General features: G+C 33.9%; 2 long non-coding RNA genes across 9 annotated transcripts in view; both read left to right on the plus strand.

Moving 5' to 3' along the window:
* The window catches only part of LOC109449577 (uncharacterized), a 473,005-nt gene that overhangs the window by 315,103 nt on the left and 131,219 nt on the right, over positions 1-26,683 (plus strand). The gene's annotated exons all lie outside the window — the stretch shown is intronic.
* On the plus strand, positions 763-8,110 carry LOC141570545 (uncharacterized). Its single transcript, XR_012494666.1, has 3 exons — positions 763-850; positions 5,068-5,207; positions 7,648-8,110. It is a non-coding gene; the product is annotated as an uncharacterized LOC141570545 (long non-coding RNA).

Below are 26,683 nucleotides of genomic sequence, written 5' to 3' on the forward strand. Positions count from 1 at the left end.
AGATCCCATCAAATGCAGAGTGAATTCTGTTCTTCCTTAAAAAAAAAAAAAAGGTAAAATAAATCAGAAGAGAGACAAAGGTAAGAAATAATCTGACACTTGACTTTCAGGATTTATGAGCTCTATAATATCAGAAACTGTTTTGTTTACTAAACACTTTCTAGTCTTGCCTTCCTCTAATATTATCCTCATCAACTCCATCAAACATGATTTTTTCCCTAAAAACCTTAATGCCATATAGCACCCTAAAAAATGTAGCGTAGATCCATTTATCCCCAAAGTGGACTTCATTTCCCACATTATTTGTATACTTTCCCCAGTCACTTCTAATTAAAATGAATTCTTAACATGGGCATTTGACATTTTCTCAATGTGAAATATGAATGAAATGATCTTTATAAAAACTTCACCACCTAATTAATAACACTGTGGTTACTATGCAAATGACACTTCAAGATAAGTCACCTAGTTTTCTAATACATACAGTGATTTTCAAAGAGTGGCTTCTAGCATAGCATCACCTGAAACTTGTCAAAAATGCAAATTCTTGTGTTACCTCTCCCAGACCTACTTACTGACTTAGAATCTCTGGGAATAGGGCCCAGGATTTTATGTTTTGATAAGCCCTCCAGATGATTCTGATACAAATTACAGTACCTGTAATGCTGTATGCATAGAAATTCTGGAACCTTCCCAATATTGATGACATCACATAGGGAAATAACCTGGTTTTATTATATAGAATTTTTCTTTTTATCTTGCAGGATCAATTACAGTTCTTTACTGCAGTAGAAATTTATTCTCAGCCTTGTTATTTTGGAGTGAACTAAAACAGGAACTTCAAAATCAGGTGACAAAGAAAACACTTTTTTCTTTTTTTTTCAAACAGCTGTGATAGTAAATTCCAGGGAGAGAGACATTTTGATGGCTGATAAAATGTATAAATTTTTGCTAAGAGGTATCTTGGATGAAATGGGAATTTTTCCATCATGGATTTTTAATTCAATGTCCACCCATTTCTGTCTAACCTGTTGCCTTTGAATGTAGGAGATAAAAGCATTGCATGGGAGCCCATGTTATTAATGGCTATTGCCCTTTGGTAATTGACTGATGCACTTAACTTTTAAAACTCTCGAATCTACTTCAAAATATTCCTTCACAGAGGATGAATTTAGATACAGTGTTTTGTTTTGTTTTGGACTATGCTACTACTTTCAGAAAAGTAAAACAGCTTACTCTAGAGAAGGATTTTAAAAAATTATCAGTAGTTGAAATCTAATCTGATTTGAGACTTGCTAATGAAAGTCCACACTGTGACAATGCGTAAAAAACAGACGGGATTTCAAATGTCCTTAAGACTTACTATAAGATAGTCAATGTAAAACATGTTTTCCATTGGTGCTTTAAAGACTATCTTTAAATGTTTATATGGTAGAAAGGAAGAGTGAGATAGGGAAGGAAGAAAGGGAAAAGTGAGAAAAAGAAAGGAGATTGTGTTAACATAATTAAACTTATAACTAGGGTACTTGAATATATTATCAAATGGAGAATATAGCTTATATAAATCAATTCATTTATCAAGAAAAGTGTCCTAAAGCTACAATAAAAGAGTGTTTTAATAAACATGTCAATGCCATGTGGATTGTTGATATCCTGTAGGACTTGAGATAACAAATTAAGGGCTCACAATACAGGCATTGTCAGAATCAGAATGTCTGTTTTAGTGAATAATTTTTCATCAAATGTTCTAAATTTATCTAAAATAGAAATGGCATTGACTGTTGTCACTGAAAAACATTTCACTAAAGAAAAAAGGAAAAACTGAAAAAAAAAAGTTAAACTATTCTCAGAGAGGACAAATTAACTTTCATACAACAAATGCATTAATAAGATGTTATAGTTATTAAAATACTCTTTAAAAGATCACTTGTTTAGTTTCCTAACTTATAAATATACTTTTTGTGTCCATTGACTATTAAAAAAACAAAACAAAAAACAATTATTTCAAACTTCAGAAAAATGGATGATACCTTAAATAATTATAGCAAGAAGTGCACAAGAAGTATAATATTCCCATACAATCTGGAACAATCCTTTGAACAAAGAAGCATTCCAGTAATTATCTGTTGAACAGAAATTACAAAAAATAAAAATAAATAAAAATAACAACAATGAATTTTTAAAATACATTTATATAAATAAAATATCACTAAATATGTTTTATAACGTTTTCCCTCATAATGAAAACATCTAAAAAGGTAAAAAAATGTCAGAAACAGAGATCACAACCTGCTAGCACCAAATAGAGTCTAGTTGTGTGAGTGTGTGTGTGTGTGTGTGTGTGTGTGTGTGAAAATTTTGTTGAGGTCATCTTAAAGAGTTCACCAACATTTATTCCCTAGCAAGAATCATATATAGAGGGTGTCAAAAAAATGTATACACATTTTAAGAAAGGGAAAAACTGTATTAAAATTGTAGTACTCAATATATACCAATAACAAAAGATGAATACAAATCATGTATATACATTTTTTTGGCACCCCTGGTATAGCCCCAGGGCTTGTAAGGGTAAATTTAAAAAAATAAATAAATAAAATCCCTGGTACAAAAGGGAAAAGAGACTCCTTTCTGTGCTTCTTTTCTTTCAAAGTATTTCATTAAAAAGACCAAAAAAAATAAAAAAAGAAAAGAAAAAAATTATATATATATAATTTTACATATATATATATATTTTTTTTACATATATATATGTAAAATTGGTAACTTTCCCCCCCTTGGAGATTCTCAAAATCTTTTTCAAACCTAAATAAGGCTCTCATGAGCTTTACAAATGAAAAGTCTTTCTCAAAGACTTGGGAGACATCTCCTTGAAATGTAACCATCCCCTATCTTTCAATTTCTAAGGAAGTATAGGTGCCTAATTTCAGTGAGCTCCTCATTCCAAAATTACTATCTGCCATATATACATGAGTTTATTTTTTCTTTGAAGAAAACTAATTAACTAAGACAAATGGTCATTCTGTTTCCAGGTGAATTTAGGATGAACTATATGTGACAAATGGTGGTGTTATTTCCTCTCGCTTGATGACTAATGATTATTTGTCTTGAAAAAAAATATGCAATAGGTTATAGTTGCTTGACTATATAAAAGGGTAAGAATTCTTTCTGTCTTGACAATCTCTAACAAATTGCCTGTGATGTGCATGGTATTTGACTGCTTACTTAATAATAAAACTGTTTTATTTCTCTCCTATGTGGAACATTTTTCTGAGTTGGGAGGAAATTTTGTTTTTAATTATATTTTCCCAATAGTGTGTAACAGAGGGCTTGACACACAAACTATTAATTGGCTGAAGATATTTAATAATACAAACAAAGCAAGTGGCCAACTTAATATATATATATTCTCCTACATAATAATTGTATTTGCATGATTTTCTGTATTAATTTTTCATCTTTTCGTTGAATATCAAATTCAATTAAATCTCAAGGATAAAAAACAAAACAGTGACAAATCGGAGAACTTCTGTTCAGGGTAGGGTGCTTAGAGAAAATAAAATGTGATGAAATGTAGGAGAAGAAAAGTTTTCCCTTCTTCCCCTCTAGGTTCCTTTGGCTGGTCTGATAATTAAATTGACAAGGACAGAATAACAGGAGAAAAACAAGAAATTTAATTTGATTCGTGCAGGAAACCCATAGATATCAGGCTCCAAAAAGTGACAAAGCAGACAGTTTTTATAACTTTTAGACAGAGAGACAATAAATTTGTGAAGAATTGACAAGACAAAGAAGTTTGGGGTTGGAGTAGTAAATTAGTTGAGAAGTAACAGGTTTGTTGCTTTCTTGGCCCCAAATTTCCTATCTCTGGTGACAAGGATGTCTTCTGCCCTCCTGGTACAGGTAGGCTACCTTTCATAAGCAAAATTTATTTCCTTCTTTCAGGGTGTCTTTCTTGCACTTGTTTCTTAGGTAACTTTAATTCAAAATAATCAATATGCCAAAGTGGCATATTCTGTTCCCTTCAGAAACAAAAGTGCCATTTAGATTATTAAACATTGAGGAAATCCCTAAAGGGTAATGGAAAAATTGGAAAATAAAGCAGCAATGGTTGAAAATCATTAGGTACAATAGACCATTCATGGTACTGGAATTTTTAAAACTTACTCTGGAAGAAAGGAACTCATAAATGTAAAATAAGGGCATAGGGGCCAAAGGATAATGGGATAATAAAATAAATAGTGCAAGTAAAAATAGGACAAAATGACTAAGTTGAGCAGGATCCTTTCTGAGGACACTGAACTTGTGTAAAAAAAAAAATGTGAATATGTGTAGATGGTTGCATAGCTGAACAGAATTATATATCATATGGGTTTATAATTATTAAGATTAAATCAATAAAAATTGGCATTCAGCTGTTTATCATAAATTATTACACATTTATATATTTTCTTTTACTTATTTAATATATTGATTCAAGGCATAGGAAAATCTATCTGAAAAAATATAAAATATGAAAAATACACTTTGTTATAAGAATGTTTTCTTGAATACCTACAGAAGGTGAGGTGCTACAGAAGATAGAAAGACAATATAATCTCTACCTTCAAATATAATGATCTACATAAAATAGACAATGATCAACTAGATACTCAATCAGAATATATTAAATAATTACAAAATAAAGCTATTGTGAACACTTGCCATCATGGTGTAATTTTGGAAGTTTTTAATGACAGCACAACTAAAGACTTAATTTAGCATTAGCTTCCATGACAAAAACATAGTCACTAACAAGAACAATAGTCAAGCAAAAAAAAAAATTTATATATATATATGTATATATATATATATATATATATATATACATACATATATACATATATATATACACATATATATATACATATATATATAAATGAATTATAACTTTGAGCAACTCTACTCCTCTGTGAAATCTTCAAGATGAGTTAGGAAACTTACAGTAGATTGTTAAATTATGATAACTTAAATAGATGATTAATAAGCCAATTAATCCTAACAAAAATATGATTTTTCTTTGTTAAAAAGTTTTATCTGTGATTCCATCTTTCAACAATGCATCATAAATTAATATTGAACCAGAAGATTAAACCATGTATTAAAGAATCTCAACTGTTTTCTACAGAAAAGCATGTGCAATGTAGCAGAAGCATGCATTCAAGGAGCAGGTATGTAATGCTGAGGGGAGTGAGGGGCGGCTTTGAGAATGATTATGAAAAGAGAGATTATAAATTTTGTAAACAATTCAAAATATGTTGAGTTTTCTACTTTACTAAGCCTATCCTGATATCCATATCTCCTAGGGTAAAATGGACTTTGAGCTGCCATCATATTATGTTACCTACAATGTTCTATTGCGTTTCATTGACCCATTTGTACTTCCCTTCACTAGGCTGGGTTCTACTTGGCTTCATTTCTGAGTTAATTCCTTAAACAATGAAGGAATAATAACTAATATTATACCAGATTTTTGGAAATTACACTTGATGTTACAGCTATTGATTATGTCTTTTGGGATATTACTGGTTTTTAAACAATTTATTTCTGTCTGGTATCCCTGAAGTATTCAACTGATTGTCCTCAAACTGCCCCCCTCACCTCTACACTGTGTGTTGAACATGGTCGACATGTGCTACAAAATGTAATTGCAAACATTTCTACAGACTGTACAGACAGATCACTGTTCTCACACTGTTCTTTCCAATAACCAGAATATTTACTCCAAAGGACAAGTATGTTTTCAGCAAATGCTGAAGGAGTAGAAACAGGCACTAGCTACTGTCACATCAAAAAAAGAACAACTGAGGAAGTTAAAATATTTGGTGACAAAAAGAGATTTTACTTTGGTGGTAAAAACACAATGCAGTATACAAGTGATGTATTATAGGGTTGTACACTTGAAACCCATATAATTTTATTAACCAATGTCACCCCAATAAATTTAGTAAAAATAACCTGAGCTTTATATATTTTTTTCTTTTCTCAGAATTCAGGTTTTTATGAAATCTTACTCTTTGCAGAAAATTCATGAATCTTGTCAGTCACTGTAAAAAGAGTCCAGTCTACTTTTTCTTTTGCTCACCTCATCATTTTCTTTCCTAAATTCAACTGTTCAGGGAAAGACCTATGACAGACATCAGAAATTTCCAAAGCAGAATAAACCAAAATCCAAGTCATATGGATATATATTTTTTTAATCAAGAACTCATAATAACGCTTCTGGAAAAGCAAATAAGAGAGAAGTTTGTTTCTTAGCTCAAATAAATGATTTCTTCCAAGTTTGTTTTATACATGGATCAAAGTCTATCAATTAATTGTTTTTGCTAAGAAAGAGTTGCTGCAGATTTACTCTGAAGACCACACGTTGTAAGTGCTTTTTTCCTCTAACAACAGCGACAACAACAACAACAACAACAAAACACTACTACTACTACTATTACTACTACTACTACTACTAATAATAATAATAATCCTAGTTTTAGGAATCCCTACGTGAAATCAAGGCTTCATTACTTTCTACTTGTTTGTACTCTATAATTAATCTTCCTGAAGCTCAATTACTCAATCTAAAAAAGTGGGAATATTACATAAACTTCCTGGAATTGTAAGGGAAATTAAATATTATTTATAAACAGTAAGCACAAAACAGACACACAGTAGCTGCTCGCTGAATATTAGTTCTTCAGTCTGATACTATCTGAAACTATCTGGAGAGTGTGATTTTAATTCATACACTGTGTCATTTGTAAATCACAAATACAATTTGTCAGTTTGACTGGCTTCTATAGAATACATATTCAAAGGAGGTAACCTTACAGTAGTGGTATATAATGGTGGTACAAAAGCATCATTGGGATTGTTTATTGTTGCTTTCAGAATGTTAGCAAAAAGGGTAAATAGATCTTTATTATGTTGCAGCAATTATAAAAAAGTAAAACAAGGAAATACACAAACAGCAAACAAACTATCATATTGTTCATATTCCAAACGATTTTCATATTTTGGGGCATTTTTCTAGAAGATTTTTGTTGAATTATAATTTTCATAGTAACGACTATAAAAGAAACTCTTATTAAAGTAATGTTGAATTAAAACTGGCCCATGAAAAATCCAGTCCAGTATTATACTGCATCTTTGCTTCTATGATATTATTTAACTGAAAATATAAATTAAAATATTGATTTCCACAGTAATCTCAGTCCATATATTTCAAATGTGTCTTGTTTGTGTACTCTATACCATTCAGTGAAAGGGGGATTTTTCTGGATCAGGTAGCTTTTAATCTCTAATCTACATGAGACCCATAGAGTCTCTAGCTACTCTACAATCGCTTTTTTAAGGAAAGGTAACAAGGGTTTAGGAGTGTATTTATTTGTCAGTTACACACAATACTGTGAAACTAATCTCGCAATATGTGAGGTTAAAAGGAATCTTTCAGTGTGATTCTCCCCTTTAAAGTATTTTAATACAAAAATTCTAGAGCAATTATTTTTTACATCACTTATCACAGTTCTACTACTACTGCCCTCCCCCCAACCCCCTTGTCTAAATGGGCTAAACACCTACGAGATCCCCACAATCTTATAGCATTCTTTGCCTTGGTCGCAGAATTTGACTTGAACCACTGGGTATGGATTATGGATATGGAATTGAAAGAATCCTTAGCACTTATCAGCTTGATTTCTACATCTACGACATTTAGTCAAGATTTGTGTCAGTATAAAGAAAGTATTCCTGTGCCGCTGAAGTCTGAGACTTCTTCCTTCTGTATATCAAGACAGACAGATACTTCAAATTGTTTTGTTTCCTTGTGTATCTATTTCCTCATGTTATCCCTGTATCTTTTATAAGCACCTATTTTAAAATGAGTACTCAGTGTCCTTTTGACATAATTGAGCACCAATCTGATGGGAAGCATTTGGTGTGCTGGTTAATGATATGATCACATGGGGTTGTTTAAAATTGTGTGAAAACAGCCTCAAAATGCAGATTTTAGTACTCTATGTTCCTTTCCATTTCTTTTTGCACTTCCTTCCTTTTAAACCGTTTATTGTCCATTATAACAAATGTGTCAAAATATTTATTAAACTTTGCTGATGTGGTCCCTTATTTATTTATTTTTTCTTTTTCTTTGAAAAGATAAATTCAGATGGTCTGGAAATACAAAAAAAAAAAAAGAAAAAAAAAGAAAGAAAAAAAAGTGACTGAAACAATATGTTCTATTTTTTTCTTTCTTTCTTTCTTTCTTTTTTTTGGCCTTAAGTAAAAATGATGCACAATGACTCACAACTGATTATCAGTCCTGGATGGTAGATTAATTTTATTATTTTCTGTACCTTTCTGTATTTTTTAAAATTGAAAAAAACTAGTAGTTACAGATCTTGTCTTTTCAGTTAAATTTTAGGATAACTGATGCTGTTGTTCTTTAGTTTTGTTGACGTTGTTGTTATTTTAAAAGGTATTTTTAAGACCAACACATGTCATACTTTGTTTCTTTTGATTTTTCCAGAGATTGATATGTTTCTTATAATAACAATTGGGAAAAATAGCTCCCTATACACATACTGAAAGATTATTTTAAAAATTTTACATATATAAAATGTTGTGTGTATATATATATATATATATATATATATATATATATATATACACATATATAATGTATAAATTAACATAACTTTATTAATGTATATTATATATAACTTTTAAAAATAAACTGAAATATTTCATTCATATAATTATATGTAATAAAACAAATATACTTGAAAGAGCTTAAATTGCAGTCAGTAGACCCAGGATCTAGGCACAGGGCTGTATAATTTTGCCTCTACGAACTTAGCCAAGTTTTTCAAGAGCTTCAGTTGGCCTTAGGGTTGATTGATTGTTGTTGTTATTGTAGTTGTGTTTTGGTTTGGGGTATTTTTCATAGATTCAGAATAACTGGAATGTATTTGCTTTTTGGGTCATTTCCAGAATGATCATACTGTGTTTCTATTATTTATACTTTAAAAAATTATGATTAAATAAATCAGTTTATGTCTGTTAATAATCATGGCGATATTTAGGCAATTTCCATTAGCTTGAGGTTGCCTGAATATTTTAGCTTAATAATTTGCAAATTTCCAAGGTATTTTATCATCTATTCAAATTAAAGATGCTTTCCATTTTAGGGCTGAACAGTTTTATTACTTTTTTTTTTTTTTTTTTAATTACAAAGAGTTACAGATCTTAGGAGCTGAAGAAAAACATATCAGAATTTTACATTTCAAGTCCTTATGCATTACATTCTCAAATAACTCAAAGATAGCCTGAGGTCCTATGAATTAAATTCAAAGTTACCCTTTTATGTCTCTATTAATTAAAAGTTCAAACAACTCAAATATATCAAGTCATCCTCAGACCAGAGTTGGCATTGTTTGCAGCCATTGAAGACAAATGACAGAGGTTTGCTTTTAGGTAATCCATGGATATCCACAGGAAATTTCTGGGCTATAGCTCTTGCAAAGAGAAAAGGTGTTCTAATCACTCTTTCCCTAACATTTTCTAGTTTCTGACATTTTTGGTAAAATTTATGTCAACTCATAATACAATCATGTTAGACCCCTGACCATGGAGATTAATCAAAGCTACTCTAAAGATCTCTCCAAATAAGATAAGAAGTCAAATTAGAATTGCAATAAGTTACTCACACAGTCTCTGTGCAGTTAAGATATTTTATATAATTTAAATTAAGATTTTTACACGTGGATTTGATTTACCTTGATTAAAAATACTTGTTATAATATTATATTTTTATTCCCATTGTAAAGAAAAATCAGTAAATGGCTGACATCAATATGATTTTTGGCCTAATATCTGAGTAGTCGTGAGATGCTCTACCACATGTTATCACAAATAAAATATTAAAAATATGTTGATCTTCCCAAAGTTCAATTTATTTGTGTTATGGCACAGATTCTTACAGAATATTGAGGCTAAGATACAAAGAAGTTGCTGAAAGTGTGAAAAATATGAAAAAGTTTTAAAAATCATTGGAGGCAATAAGGGATAAATGTGAGTCTAAAGAAATGCAAAGAAATCAAGAAAGAAAATCTTGAGAAATTCAGTCAAAGAAATAAAAATGACAAAAGGAATATGATTACTATACATGATAAATTTTAGAGGTACAGATGTAAGTAATAATTCCTAAAGGAGACAAGCCCCAATACATGTGAATGCACATGACACATTAATAAAACACAAACAATAATCATAGCATTAGTATTTGCTAATGAATGTGAAACTGAAATCAAATCAAATTACAATTAAATCAAAGTGAGAAAAAGAAAATTTTTAAAAAATGTCCTGATGTCAAAAGAAAAAATGTCATCCAAAGATCAAAATGTCAGACACAATTGATAAAGATAAACTTAAGAAAGTTCAGAGACAAAATAGTATAAGTGTTTGAATTACAAAAACAAAACAAAACAACAACAACAACAACAACAAACCTAAATACCAGAAAACTAATAGATCAATATCTTTTGGTGGGTTTCCAGAAGTTTATATTGCATCATTTTATGCTAAACAGTAAATGAAATAGATAATAATCTACCTCAAATTAAAATATATATATATATATAAGTATGTATGATTTCCTAAAATATTACTTAATGATGTAATTAAAATTATGGAAAATTGAAGAAGTCAAGAGTCAAATACCTGAAGATAACCATTATGGTGGATTGTATTTTCCTAAGTGACTAAATCAACATCTTGCATTCTCTTTTTATAACATATTTGCCATTTTTCCATTAAGAGATAGAGTCTATGTCCCTTCCCTTTGAACTAGAGCAGAACTTTGTGACTCTCACAACTGTTCTGGTTGAATTTTGTTCCCTACCCCTAACCCCCCAAAAAGAGTCCTATCCACCTGTACCTCAAAAGGTGACCTTATTTGTAAATAGGGTCATTGCAGATATAACACTGGGGCTGGAAATAGATACTAATACCAGTCTAGTGAATGGGAATTCTCTAGTAAACTTGTGTTTCAGACAGATACAGGAATATTCAAACACTGTGACCGAGAGTCCATATTTGTGTTTCAAAACATATTATTCAGATAGTTTTTATTTCTAGGAATGAAAGTGCCCAAATGATTGTTTTTTGTTTTGTTTTGTTTTGTTTTGTTTTTTTTCTTTTACCCATTCCATAGATTTGAGGAAGTTAAAGTTGTGAATATGAAAACCACAACACTTTGTCACAGGAACATATAGTTCCTTATAAAATACAGGAACTTTGATGGGACTGAGGTTATAGGCACATGTTAAGATTGTCATCTCTTGAACTTGAAAGGGACACAGCAATGGACAGAGATGGCAATAAAACTTACAGTAGAGCAAAGAGGAATGAAGCTTAGAAAACAGAACACAGTGAATGTTCCAGTTTGGCACTAGAGGTTAGGACAAGGAAGTTCATTTTTTTTATCTCTTTGCAAAGACTGCTTCCAGGGTACCTTAAATCATTAGATGTAATTAAACATGATATTTTGTATTTGTGAGGGGTGGCAGTCTAGGGTATTTGTTTTTGAATTTTTTTGTTAATATTAGTCATTCTAAAGCTTCTTTATCAGTATATAGTGAAAGGAAAGTGGTATTATTATCTGATATAAAGATTCAGTTTCTCAGGAAAAAAATGGTACAAATTCTGCACCTGATTAATTAAACTCTTCAGCTGTAAAGTAAGTTCACTGGTGCCAAGTGTAACATAAACGTCAAGATTTAATCTACGGTACTCAGAATAACAAGACTGAGGAAAAAAGCTTGGGAACCTCATATTAGAAATCAAGAACCCTAAACTGAGAGAGCACGAACGCTCGCGCGAGCGCTCTCTCAGTTTAGGGTTCTTGATTTCTAATATGAGATTCCCAAGTTTTTCCTAAGAAACAGAGATATTTCTGTTTCCCAAGAAACAAAGATATTTCTGGAAGTTTTTGGCTCCCTGCATTCCTTCTAGTGCATTCTTCATTTCAGTTATTATAGTCTTCATTTTTGACTGGTTCTTTTTCATGGTTTCTATGTCCTTTTTTATGCTTGCCATCTCTTTGTTGAAGTTCTCACTAAGTTCCTTGAGCATCCTTATAACCATTATTTTGAACTGTCTCTGGTAGGTTACTTGCCTCCATTTTGTTTAGTTCTTTTTCTGGAGTTTTCTCCTTTTCTTTCATTTGGGATGCATTTCTTTGTTTCCTCATTTTGGCTGCCTTTCTGTTTGTTTCTATGTATAAGGTAGATCTGCTATGTCCCCCAGTCTTGGCTGGGTGACTTTATGTAGTTGGTGCCTGTGGGGCCCAGTGGCACAGTCTCCCTGGTAACCTGCTTAGTAACCTGGTAACACAAGGAGTGTTCCTTGTGTGGGTTGTGTGTATCCTCCTGTTATAGTTGAGCCTTGGGGGTATTGGCGTATCAGTGGGTTGGATTGACCCTCTCGCTGACTGAGTATTGGGTTTGGCCTCATTCACAGCTTATAGGCTACTGAGTGGGGGGACTTACCCCCACTGAATGGGATTTGCCCCAGCAGGCTCTGGTGCCTGTTGAGATCACCCTTTGGGTGTGCCACTTGTGGGGCACATGTGCTCTGCTGTGGTGTGAAGCCAACCTCCAAGTATGCTCGTTCTGGAGCCTCTTGGGAGGGGCTCCAGTGCAGGCTCAGGTCACCCACTGCCTGTGACCAGCTGGGGACTACCTGGTAAGAGATATAAATCAATCTGTGGTTGTTCACTGACTGTGCTAACCCTGGAGGCACATGGGAGAGGCCACCCTGTGAACCAAGGACGTCTGCACCAGTACCAGGCCTGGGCTAGCTGCGCAAAAAGCCAGGACACGTCAAGGCCTACTGCCACCTGCTGTCTTCCTTAAGGATCAGTCACTGGTAAAGCCCCATGCAGTATGCAAGTTAGGTGAGGTAAGGTCATGTCTAAGGGAGTCACTAGAGTGGGAAGAGTTGTGGTCACCAGGTTCATGTAAATTCTGATTTGGTGCCAGTGCTGAACCTGGAGCTACTCAGCTAAAATCTCAGAACACACCGAGGCCATTGCTGCCCAAGTGGGGTCTTTCCAACTCTGATAGTTTTCCAAGAAAGAGTGCAATGCAGGTGTGGCTGGCTGCTCTTGGAGAAAGTGCCTCCAGTGTTGGGGAGTTGAGTAGGAGGGATTCCCAGTGAGTCAGCAGGGCGGAGCAGCAGAGCTCACCAGAACAATTAGATTCAGATTTGGCTGTAAACGTAGGGGGAGGGACCAACACGTTAAAGATGGTGTCCACCTGCTGGCTGCAGGAGAGGAAGACCTCACACAGGGAAAATGCTGACTGTCCTCCAGCCTCTGCCTGAAGCAACACAACTCAGTCTGCGCCTCCCATATGTCTCTGACACCCCTCAAATTACTGTCTCTTCACTGGAACCCAAGTTGAGTGCCTGCGAGCAAGTGAGTCTGTGCAACGGCTGTTTAAGAGGACACCTGGGTTTTCCACTACGTTCCATCCCACCTGAATGGTAGGAATCCCCACTGGTTTTCACAGCCACATGTTGTGGGGCTCCTCTTCCCAGTAATCTGTGCTGGGAGGCAGGTGTGGGGGTGGCTCCCTCACTTCTCTGGCGGGAAACTCCACGGCTGAGATATCTTTTCCAGTTCTCAACCGCCACATGGAGTTTCGGGGTTAGCCTGTTCCGTATCTCTCCCCCTCCTACCAGACTCGATGTGGCTCCTTCTTTATATCCTTAGTTATAAAACTTCTGTTCAGCCACACTTCAGATGGTTCTCCATGTGGGTTGTTCTATAATTTAGTTGTAATTTTCATTTAGTCATGGCAGGAAGCAGGCACAGTGTTTATCTATTTGGATCTTGGATCTTTCCAGTTCAGCCTCTTTATATGGTCTGGTATGAACTATCTTTAGCCAAGAGGCTACTGGGAACAATTTCAAGATGTTCATAGTGAACTCAGAGTGAATAATAACACTATGTTATCATAAAACTATGAGTCAGGGATTCATCTCCTTCTAAGACTTCCAGAAAAGGCTATCTGGTTCATCTTTCATAATTGCACCTCGTTTCAAATAGGTCTTGTCCCCACAGATTCATTGGGGTGAAATCACTAAGCAGAAAACTGTATTGACCAGCTCAGAGAGACAGGAAGTTAATGAAACAAAAGCAGAGTCTGTGAGGTGTTTGATATTCCTATCAGTGAAGCTTCTTTGTTACTCTGAAAAAGAAACAAGAGTAAGATAATATGGTTTATAATGTAGAGTGTAACCTTGGGAAGCAACATGAAATAGAAGTTCCATTTGTATGTCTTCTTTGGGAAAATGCCTATTGAAATCTTTTGCCCATTTTAAAATCAGGGTATTTGTGTTTTTGCTATTGAGTTGCAGAAGTTCTTTATATATTTTGAATATTAATTAACTCCTGTTGCAGGAGGTTATTGAGAGATGTGACTGCTGGTTTACCCACAAGCTGAACTTGGGCAGTTGGAGGCTACCCACCCCTCCATCATTCTTGGAATGTACATTCTTCTTCCCTTCCCTATTCCCAGAAGCTGCCCTAAGTGTAGAGCCTTGAGATAGAAATGTTGTGTTAAGACTATCTGGATGGTATACATGACTGAACCCAATTAAGGCTTCTATATAAACTTAAGATTTTGTGGGCAGGTGCAGAAAACTACTTGTCTTGCCCAAGACAAGCCTTGTAAGTAAATTCCCTTGCTCATTGATACTTCCACCTAACAATCTGGAGTGGTCTGGCCTTTTCTTTGGCTTTACCTACCCTCTGTGTATGGGGGTTAGTTTCAGATAATACCAGGAAGCTCCCAAGGAGGTCTTGAACCAACTAGTAACTCCTTATCAAATATATAATTATCAAATATTTTTCCTATTGCATATGTTGTCTTTTCATTCTGTTGATTGTTTTCTTTGCTGAGAAGATTTTTAGTTTGATATAGTCCCACTTGCCTATTTTTGCTTGTGCTACCTGTGTTTTGGTGTCATATCCAAGAAATAATTTCCAAGACCAATGCCAAAAAGCTTTTCTCCTGTCTTCTCATAGGAGTTTTACAGTTTCAGTTCTTACATTTAAGTCTTTAATCCATTTCGAGTTGCTTTTTATAATGGTGTATGGTAAAGGTCCAATTTCATTCTTTTGCATGTGATTATCCACTTTTTCCCAAAACCATTTATTGAAGAGATTATTCTTTCTCCATTGTGTACTCTTGGGACCCTGACAAAGATCAGTTGACTGTATACATGTATGTGAGAGTAAATCTCTGGGCCCCCATTCTGTTCCATTAATCAAGACATACAAATAGCCAGCAGGTATATGAAAAGGTTCTCACATAACTAATCATCAAGGGAATGCAAATTGAAACCACAATGTGATATCACACCTGCTAGCAAGACGATTGTCAAAAAGAAAAAAAGATAATGAATGTTGGTGAGGATGTGGAGAAACTGGAACATTTGTATAATATTTGTGGAATTAAAAAATTGTGCAGCTGCTGTGGAAACAGTAAGGAGGTTCCTCAAAAACTGAAAAATAGAACTAGTATATGATCCAATAACCCCAGCCCTGGGTATATATCCAAAATAATTAAAATTAGTATCTTGAAGAGATATCTGCAGTTCCATGTTCACTGTAGCATCACTGACAATAGCCAAGATATAAAAACAAGTTAAATGTCCATCAATAGATGAATGGGTAACACAAATGTTGCATGTACGTGCAATGGAATATTATCCCATTAAAAACAAATCCTGCCATATCTGACATAGCTGAACTTTGATGACATTATTCTCAGTGAAATATTCTAGTCACAGAAGAACAATTACTGCGTACATACCACTTATATGAGCTACCTGGAATAGTCAAATTCATAGAATCAGAGAGTAGAATGGTGATTGCCAAAGGCTTTCTTGGGAGTGGGGATAGAAAGTTCTTAGTCAACTAGCATAAAGTCTCAATTATGCAAGATGAATAATTTCTAGAGATCTGCTATATAGCATAGTGCCTACAGTTAACAATATATTGTGTAAATTAAAAAAATATATATGTGTGTGTATATATATACACATATGCATACATATATACATATATATGTATATATATACATATACACGTATACATATACATATATATGTATGTATATGTGTGTGTATATATGTATATATATATATGTATATATAATTTTTTTTAAGAGAGTGGAGCTCATGTTAAATGTTTTTACCACAATATGGGGGCGAGGGGCACAAGGAAACTTGTGGAGATGATGAATATGTTTATTACCTTGATTGTTGTTCTGGTTTCACGGGTTTATGTGTATGTACAAAGTCATCAAATCATATATACTAAATATGTGCAGTTTTCTGTATTATCATTACACCTTGACAAAACTGTTTTTGTTTTTTTTTAAAGGATGTTTCAGTTTTGAGATTGCATGAGTTTTGCCCATTTTTTTTGTTAGAAGACATTGTGGGCAAATGAGTGGCTACTTCCTTAGAATATAAAGAGTCTGTCTTTCCAGATAAGTGGTGGACAATAAAATGTCTACCAAATTCTTAGCAGTTCTTTTAAAATAAAAATTAAAAAGCTGAATGTAAAATCTGTATAGAAAAATAGAGTCAAGACTAAATAATATGATCTTAATGAAGACAAACTAAAGGACTTTACCAGATATCAAGCCTATTTATAAACCTACAGTGCTTATGACAGAGTGATCTTGATATAAGAGTAGATGAATGGACCAGTGTAATATAAATAGAGTGTCAAACACACATATATATGGTCATCTGATTTATGACAGAGATATCATAATGCCATGACATATTGAAGGGCATACATATGAATCGCAATAGAAATAGAATGGGCTTTTAATAAATGGTGCTGTATTAACCAAATATCCATATAGAAGAAAATAAATTTTACTCCTATCTCACTCTATATAATATCAAATTCATATGGATTATACTTCTAAATATGAAAGTTAAAACAATAAACGTTCTAGAAGAAAACATCTGACAATATGTAGACAGAATATATTAAGTAGAACAGAGAAAACACTAATCATAAAAGGAAAAAATATCATACATTGAATTGCATGAGGATTAAACATATCTGGTTATCAAAACAACACTATTTAGAAAGTGAAAAAGCAGGCCACACACTAGAAGATATTTGCCATGCATATATCTAACAACAGATTTATATCCAGCATATATAAAACTCTCACACATTTATGAGGAAAAGATAAACCAATTTTTAAAAATCTATAAAAGTCTTGAATGTACACTTCACAAAAGAAAATATTCAAATATCCACTATATCAACTATTAAAAAAAACACTCCACTTAATTAGTTAAAGGAAAATGTAAAAGAAAACCACAAGATAATACTTTATGCCTACCATAAGTGCTAAAGTTTAAGGCCGAGAATACCAAGGATTGTATAGCAACAGTGACACTCACACACTTTTGGTCAAAAAATAAATTGGCACAACCATTCTGGAAAACTAGCATGTCTGCTAAAGCATATCCTTTGATCCAGTAATTCCACTCCTATGATTATAGCCAACAGATTTGCATATGATTACCATAAATCATGTACCAGACTTAATGAAACAACTCCAATGTCAATCAACAATAAAGTGGATTAACAGTTTTTGATACATTCAAATAAACTTATAAGGCAGTGGTTCTCCTGTAGAGGCAATTTTACCTTTAGGGTGTTTGACAATGCCTAGAGACATGTTCAGTTGTCACACCCAGGGTTGCTATTGGCTTCTCTCAGGTAGATGTCAGAATACTGCTAAATATCCTGCCATCCACAGGACAACATTCTCTATAAAGAATTATCTGACCCTAAATGTGATCAGTGCACAAGTGAAAAAACCTGCTATAGAACTATGAAGTAAACTACACATAACCAAATGGACAAAATAAACCAGACACAGAGGAGTTTTATAGTGAATAATTCCATTTAATGAGAACTATAAAACCAAAACTAATGAAATCTATCATAATGCTTAAAAGTTAGCTTAATGATTATCTTTTTGGAGAACAGGGATTAGAAGGGCCAGGAAAGGGGTCGTTAATGGTAGTAATGTTCTATCCTGCATGGTTGCTCATTATATGTTTTCCTTTTGAAAATTTATTTAGCTGTGCATATTTTTTTATTTGTATACATTTTTTCTCTATATATGTGTATTTTTAGTGAGAAACTTATTAAAGTTTACTGGATTAGATAGTCCTCCTCTTAAAGACTTTGTGGCTACTACTCCATCAATGGTAAAGCCTTTCCAAACTCTATAGATCTTGTTCTTGGGAACTATAAAGAATAGAAATCATTTTCACTTTATCCTGCCGAGTGATTCAGCACTGTCTAATCATTACATCCCAGCTCAGCTCCAGATCAACCTTTACATATCAAAGGAAAGGGCCATCTCTTAGCATCACAAAAGACCAGATTTTGAGATGTTTTTAAAAAGATACTCACTTTATTTTGATGAGACAATTATGATTTGACATAATCATTTGTTTTCTTTGTGTTAAATAGATTTATAAATCAAGAATCATCAACTTTCATATATAAGTTATTTTTCTAACTTTGCTGAATGAATTATTTCTGAAAATGCAATAATTTCAGGGAAGTGGCAGCATCTAAATAGTTATTATTTTATTCCTGAATATACACAATAGATTTAACTAGGTTTGATATGATGAAGTTGGCAACAAAAATATGTAAGTGCATGTTTATATGTATGTTTCAACATTTCGTTTATTTCAACTGCAGCAGAAAAAGATAATGCTATACCCTTTAATATTATGTGAAAGAAAAATAATGACACAGTTACTGAAGCTTTTCTTTAAGTAATCATTAATTAAGACCAGAAAGTTTTTCATGTGACTTTAGGGCAAAATGGAAGTACATAGTGACATTTTAAATAACTTAAGATCAAGAGAACAAAATCAGGTCACATTTTACACTAAATTTGGCTATCATTTTATATTTATAAAACTAACACTACCTTGTGCAATGACATGTCATTTTTATTACTTTGTAAAATGAAGCATGATCTTGGATTTTTTACGTTTACCTCCAGAACACTGGCCAACATCCCCAGCCCTTGTGACTTTTTGGAGTACCACCAGGAAAATCTTAAACACCAAATCAGTTCAACTTGCTAATAAGCCAATAAGCAGGTCAACTTTCACTTCAAGGCAAAAACAAACAAACAAACAAAAAAAGGCAAAAAATCACCAATCAACTGTGTAGATTGTTTTGTTTATAAATCCATGCTACCTAACCTTGATTGGGACTGTAACACAGCCTCAAAATTCCAATTTGTCTCATCAGTTTCCTCTACTTTTTTGCAGAAAAGCAGTTTTATCTCTTCATTATTTCTTAACTCTTAATTCTGCCAGGATCCTTAGTCAAACTCTGGAGAAACTTAATTGTCTACTCTTACAACTAGGGTTGTCAGATGGGCTGTCTCCTAAAATTCAACTGCCAAACCTGAACAATTACGTGTAATTTCACTCACCTTGTTCTTTTTATCTCTTCTAAAATGGAACAGAAATACATTGCCCTACTCTAAAGATAATCCTTCTACCAAGCCACCAAAATTTATTTATTGTTTGAGGTATGCTTAAACAATACAGAGGATGTTTACATTAAAATTATACATATTACAGTAAGAGACACATTACCATTAATCCCCCTCAATACCCACCCCTGCACTTTGAACACACTTATCCCGTTGTTCTTGCTACTTTCTGAAGCAACTCTAGATGTGAAAAAGGAAAATGGAGCTCGAATCCAAAACCACAGCTATGCCTGCAATGGTGAATTTTAGTGACTCTTAATGAAGGAATAAGTAATAATTTGCTTCCTACATAGACTAGAATGATGAATTTTGCTTGTAAATAATAATTGGTGATGTAAAATTTTGAATAGAGATCTATTTAAGGCATTTGCTTTTCTTGAAAGTATAAGAATAAACCCAGTACACATTGTAACCAACATTTTCCTGTTGTTACAGATTCCTGAATAGGGCAGTATTATAATGTAGAAAGCATCATGTGGAAAACAAAATTATTAAATTCTTCAATGCTCACTTCTAAAAATAAAAGTACCAGTATCCAGTCAGGTATGAGAGTAACCAAACTGGTTCGATAATTGAGGAGAAAAGCAAGTTACCTGTTGTCAAGAAAACTTCTTGTGAAGGAGGTTATCCCTTCCTAGAGAGGTATAAAGGAATGGAAGTTCATAGTTGACCTCACTACTCAGATCTGAGTGAAGATATTTCCAAGAAGTTTGGCCAATATATTTTTATGTGGTGCAATACTAGAGGTGCCAAAAAAATGTATATAAGTGGACACTTTGGTCAACGTTTCTCAAGCAGTAGTTTGCTGTAATCAGAATTGTCTGAACATTGATGGCAACCACTTTGAGCACCTCTTGTAATCGCAGAAGTCAAATGTGACTTGTAGGCATCTTTTGTTATTGGTATATGTTGAGTATTACAATTTTAATACAGTTTTCCTTTCTTAAAATATGTATACGTTTTTTTGGCATCCTCTGTATATATTGAGAAAGGATGCATGCTGATCTGCCTCACTGCTAATGTAAGAATGACACTAAGATGACAGAGAGCTGGATTGTTTGAATGGTCAGCAGAGGAGGTATAAAAACTAGCCTATGTCACATCCCACTTCATGAGAGCTAAAAATATAGACCCATTCAAGTCTACAGCCTCCAAAATATGGAAACATCTCTATGCATAAAGACATTCATTATGCCATTGTTTAAGAGATAGGTCACCTGTATATTGGACTAACAGGCCTACAAATTCTTGATTGCTGCCCCGTCCTCCTTCTTAGTAAATAGCAGCATTCATTCAGTTGGTAAAGTCAAAATCTTATAGTTATTTCTGTCTTTTTCTTTTATACTCTTCTAGTTCATCAGCAAAGTGGGTCAGTTTTAACTGTAAATAGATTATAAACCTAATTATTCCTCTCTTTTTCACTACTGATATGCTAAAGTAAGTCACCATTGTGTATTGAACATAGTCAACACTCACTGAGTTTTTCTAGAAAAAACTAATTGGAAGCCATGTATGCATGTATTCATAGAATGATGATATGAAGATGCTTCCAATTCATTTTTGTCAAAACAAAACAAAACAACAAAAAAAAAAACAAACAGAAAAAACAATTTAAAAGGAAATGCCCATTACTTAATGAACTTTTTCAGCACTATCTTAATTATATATTTTTTTCCCTCTCAACAACTCTTCTCATTTATGGATGTAGAAGTTTTGCTCATTCTTCATGGTAATTTGAAATATTCTCCTCTCAAGGAACATTTCTCTCCTTCGTTCAAAAAAATGCTAATTCTCCCACCACTAAATCTCCATGTATACACTCTAGTGCTATCTCTCTATAGAGCTTAAAACATTGTTTCCTGACACTTGAGTTATTGTTCTGAATATGTTCCTTCCTCTATTGAATTACAAACTCCTTGAAGACATCTCTTTTTAAATATTAAGACACAACAGTCTAGGCTGTTGTCATATTAGAATCCCTTCCTCCCCCACCAGCGAATTAATGTGGTTGTAATACAACTTCTTTTTAACAAAACAGTCATAATACCCACATGTGCCACATATATAGCTTGTATCCTATTTGAACCCCCTACATAGCCTTAATAGGTATTTTATGTAAGTGAATGAGAGAATAAACACATGAATGAAAGAATTAAATATTCAACAAAGAGTAAAATATTTCCAGCTGGGTGAATTATAAAATGGTAAAATAAGAATGTTGATATTTCATGGTGATACATTTAAAATTTGCATATATGTATAAACAGAAAATGCAAGATGAAGGTTCTAAACTAATACTGATAATAATTCATTACCTGCACATGCAATATATAATTGGTTTGTTTAAAGAAGTCACATTATAATCACATTAAGTCACTTCAGGGTGTTTAATGTAACAATACCATACCCTGCTGTGTTATTACTTAAGTGGAGTTGCAATTTGGTTTCCCTGCTGACAATTCAATAGTATTTTCTAGACAAAGACAGACAGTAAGTTACATCAAATTATTTTTGTTTATCTAAGGAAAACATTGGTCAATATCATATGATCTGAGGCCAGCAACCTCTTTTTTCTGTAATCACACTGCATTTAAATAATAGTAAAGATAGCAGGCATTTTCAAATATTGTCTCAGTTCAATTTGGCACACAGTGGACAGCTCTGATATGCTGTACTATGCTTGCTGTTACATGAGATTTTGAGTATATAATTTAGTTGGGCAGCATATTTGCCTCACACTTTGCATATGAGATAAGACACATTTATTATTGTATTTACTTCTCAAGAGAAAGAATATCATTAATAATAACAACTAGTTAAGTTTGTAGGGCAAGTAGGATCAATCACAATTTACAGTTTTAGACACTGAATTGTAGCGATCCAGGATTCCAACAGTAGTGTCTCAACAATTAGTTCTGTCAATTTTGCATTGTAGAATATTATGCCACAGAATTACAACATTATATCTGATTTCCTCCTTATCTCACTATCAAAATCAAGTTCTACATGCAAATAAAGTGACCAACACCCTAGTCAAACCTCATAATTTCTTGACCATAACTTAATGTCATGCACTTAATCTTATCACTCTGAACACAAAATCCTTGAAGTTCAAAAGTTCAACGCTATATTTGTATACAAAATTTTGCCTTACAGGTCTCTTACACCATTAGTTCTACCCTGGCTGATAAAACCCTTAACAGTCTTTATCTTTGGGCACTCTCTGAGCTTCTCCTTCTTCTTCCTCTTCCTCCTTATTTATTTATTTATTTATTTATTTATTTGCCACACAATAACTCACTATAATCACTCTCTGGTTAAAAGCTTGAATCTATTTCTCCTCTTGCAATATTGTGCTCCTCCCAGCAATACCTTTCTCCACAACAGATCTACCAGATCTTCCCAGTATATAAGGGAGCCATGTGGGTCAATTCTACTTCAAACTGTGGATAAAAAAAAAAAAGAGTTCTATGGAATGTAACCTTACAGGGTGATCTGATCATAAATTCCTAACTGGGCAGATCATGGCTGGTAGTCACGGCCCAGGCATATAACTTCTTTAGTGAAAGGTTTATCTTTGCCTTAAGCAAGCCCTGTTCATTGTTTCTGTGCATCTAGGTTAACACATCTTTGACATAAACCATAACCATTCTCAAGAGAGAACATAGTCTTGCTAATGTCCTGTAATTCAATCCCCACCTTGCTTTCTCCCACCTCCATATGATCTCCCTTATGTCCCCTTCCTTAATTTCAAATGCATAAAAGAAGCTGCAAAACTATTATTCTTGGGAACAGCTGAGATCTTGCTCCCTGTTATATGTCTTCAGTGTAGCTAAGATAAACTCTTAAAAAATTCTCTACATGTTTGAATGTTTTCTTACTTTAACAAAATTCATGTTCCGTGTCCTCATTTGGTCCTCATTGTTGTCATATATACTTCATCATGAACCTGAGACAGCATAGGAACTTGGGCCAGAGGCTGAAGGAATGCCAGGTGGCCAGAAGGAACGCTGGATAAACTGACCACAAATATGCCACCACTCCATCACTCCCTACATTAAAGTACACAAGTAGCTTATTATTATCTCTCTTCCAACCGTTTACTTCCATACAGATCTCAAAACCACTTTTAGTTATGTTCAGTTGTTCATGGTTTGACTGCTATATGACCTTTCTGGGGTGGTGGTTTTGAGCAGTCTGCCATCTTGTCTCCACAGCACAGGTGCAAACATAGTCCTAGGCAATGTACCTGATAAACAAGCCTGCCTTAAAAAAAAAAAAAAAAAAATAGCCCACCACTTTCAAAAATCCCACCTTTTGGAGCAAGGCTGCCTTGTCCCCAGCACATAAAAGTAGCCAACCAGAGACAGCCTCTGAATCAGTTCTGAGCACCTCCCTTTCCCCTGTGCTGCCTCCCTTGTCCTGGAGCATAAGCTTAATAAAATTGGTCTGGAGATTTTTCTCGGGTTTTCTCTCAATTTCTATCTTGGGAAACCCAAGAACCCCAATGCCTGTAGCAAACTAGGAGCACCTCTTTCACACTTCCCTCTCTGAGTTTATTACAACTCACCTTACACCCAGGTTCTCTCTTTCTCCCCTTCAATCCTTTCAGGAGATGACTTGGTGATTTTATGTCAGAGAGAAAAGGGATGCCACCATTTGAGCTCATCTTTACTTCTTCAGTCCTAGGTCTGCTGAGTTATTTGCATTCTCAATCAGTCTTATTACTATTCTTTTTCTCACTTAAGTAAATAGTTTCTCTTTGCTTTGCTAAAAATAGAGTTTTCACCTATCAGTTGATTTCAGTCACTTGTATTTCCTGGAAAACCTTGTCTCACCTATTACCTCTTTTTACTTACACCTTTAAATTCATCTTTCATATTGACTATGTGTATCAAAGACTTTTAATGCTAAAAGATAAAAAACAACAAACAAAACAAACAAACAAACAAACAAAAAACCCTCCTGTAGTCTTCAATCTGTGCATTCTTTTATCTTTCTTTTTTACTCTCCTCCTGTCATGTCCTCATCATCCCTTCTCCCTTCCACTGACTCTTAGGAACAGCTACTTATACAGTAATGTTTCTCCAAGAAAGCTTCCATTGTATGCCTTTTGCTTTTATCTCCCATTTCATTGTGGTTGTGATTAGCGCCATTCATGGACTATTATCAGTTCTTCCTCCTTCTGCTGATATGACAGGATTGTACTTCTTTGCCTCCTTAAACTTGGGTGTTTTGTGCCTTGCCATTGAAATAAATATCAGAGCTGTCAGTGCTTTCCTATCCCCTAGGACCCCATTGCCATTTTAATGAACAAAGACTCCTGTGTTTTCACTGCCAACATTCAGAACTGTGATGATCTTTGGACCACTTGAGTCCAAAAAAATGCTTGGAATTCTATATCACCACAGAAGAAACCCTAAAAAAGTAACTGACAAGCAGCAAGGTATAACAATGCAGGTTCTGTGCCTCTCTGGACAATTTTCAGATGTGACTTGCCTAGTCTCCGGAGCTAACCTGTCGATGGTGCCACTATTTCATGACACTTTGCTTGATATTGCAGCATTTCTTGGCTTGCTTTCTTTTCAGTCCCACTTCCCCACTCTTTTACTGCTTTTAACTGCAAATACTTTATATTACTTTCACATGAACCATTAGCTTCGGTGCTACTTGTGAGGAACCCAAACTTAACGAAAATATGTACGGAATTGTCATGTGTCATGTTCAGTGGTAAAAAACCCATGTGTGATTTGCCCCTTACCTTTCCCTGTATCTTGGCAACTGGCAATATTCCAGACAATGACTGCTCTGTTGGCCTCGAGCCTGGACTGAGGACAAAGTGGAGCAGAGCCCATAGTTAACTCATGATGGACAGGCAGCATGAGAGAAAAATGAAACTTTATCATTTAAAGCTGCTGAGCTATCCCATTAATTGTTTCTACAGTATATTCTAGCCCATCGTTGTTCTATGGGCCTGAGTTTACATCCCCCTTGTATCAATTTATATAGTTTCAGGATAGGCTAGGATATGCTGTGGTGATAATTTCCTAAATCCAATGGTTTATAATAAGAAAGATTCACTTTTCCCCTGTGAGGTTCTCCTCACGCTGGACCCAGATGAGGGAGCACAGCATGAAACTTGCTGGTTGCTGTGGTGGAGGGGAAAACGTTCTGGATGCTACAATGAGATATTCAGAATATGACTCCCCTTACAACTCAGTGGTCAAAACTAATCTGATGGCAACAACAATGCAGTTTCACCAGGATCTTGGGAGACTGAGTGTGGAAACATTCAGAGAATAGAACTAATGATTGGTCCAGTTTTTAACCTGGTTTATCCAAACTACTCCCTGGATTTGTTGTCACCAATGACAAATCAAGTGAACACATATTAAGTCTATATTTCTGGAGCTTTCTGTAGCACTTTAAATTGTTGAATAGTTTATCCTTCACTAAATTCTTTGCATTTTTGCCTCTTGTTTTATTAAGGATGTTTTTACTATAAGTAATGAAAAAATATTACTGAATGCTTTAAAGATTAACATGAACTGTCTTTGGTTCAGGCAAGAAAAAAACCTGAAACCTCTAAAAATTCTCCTCCTACTAAATGCCTAGAAATTCTGGATGTAAAGAAGAAAAAAGAAAATAAAATCAAGTGGATAACTGAATGACAAAGAGGAAAATAAAAAGCTGAATCTTTTTTTATAAATTTAAAGTAGGGATATTTCCTTAAACAAGATGCAAAAAGCATAAACCATGAAAGAAATAGTACAGTACATTTAACACATTAAAAATTAAGTCTTTTGTAAGAATTGACATGTAAAATTGTTGAAATAAGACATGCAATATATTGAAAAGAAATATTTTTACCCACATATTGAATAAAGTGTTTGTATCAAGAATACATAGAAAGCTCCCGTGACTAAATTAAAAAAAAAAAAAAAAAAGAAAGAAAGAACTGATTAGAAAAGTTACAAAGTATATAAACAAGTCACAGAGAAGGGAATCTGAATGCTAAAATT

Source organism: Rhinolophus sinicus, linkage group LG01, assembly GCF_036562045.2.
Source record: "Rhinolophus sinicus isolate RSC01 linkage group LG01, ASM3656204v1, whole genome shotgun sequence".
NCBI lineage: Eukaryota > Metazoa > Chordata > Mammalia > Chiroptera > Rhinolophidae > Rhinolophus > Rhinolophus sinicus.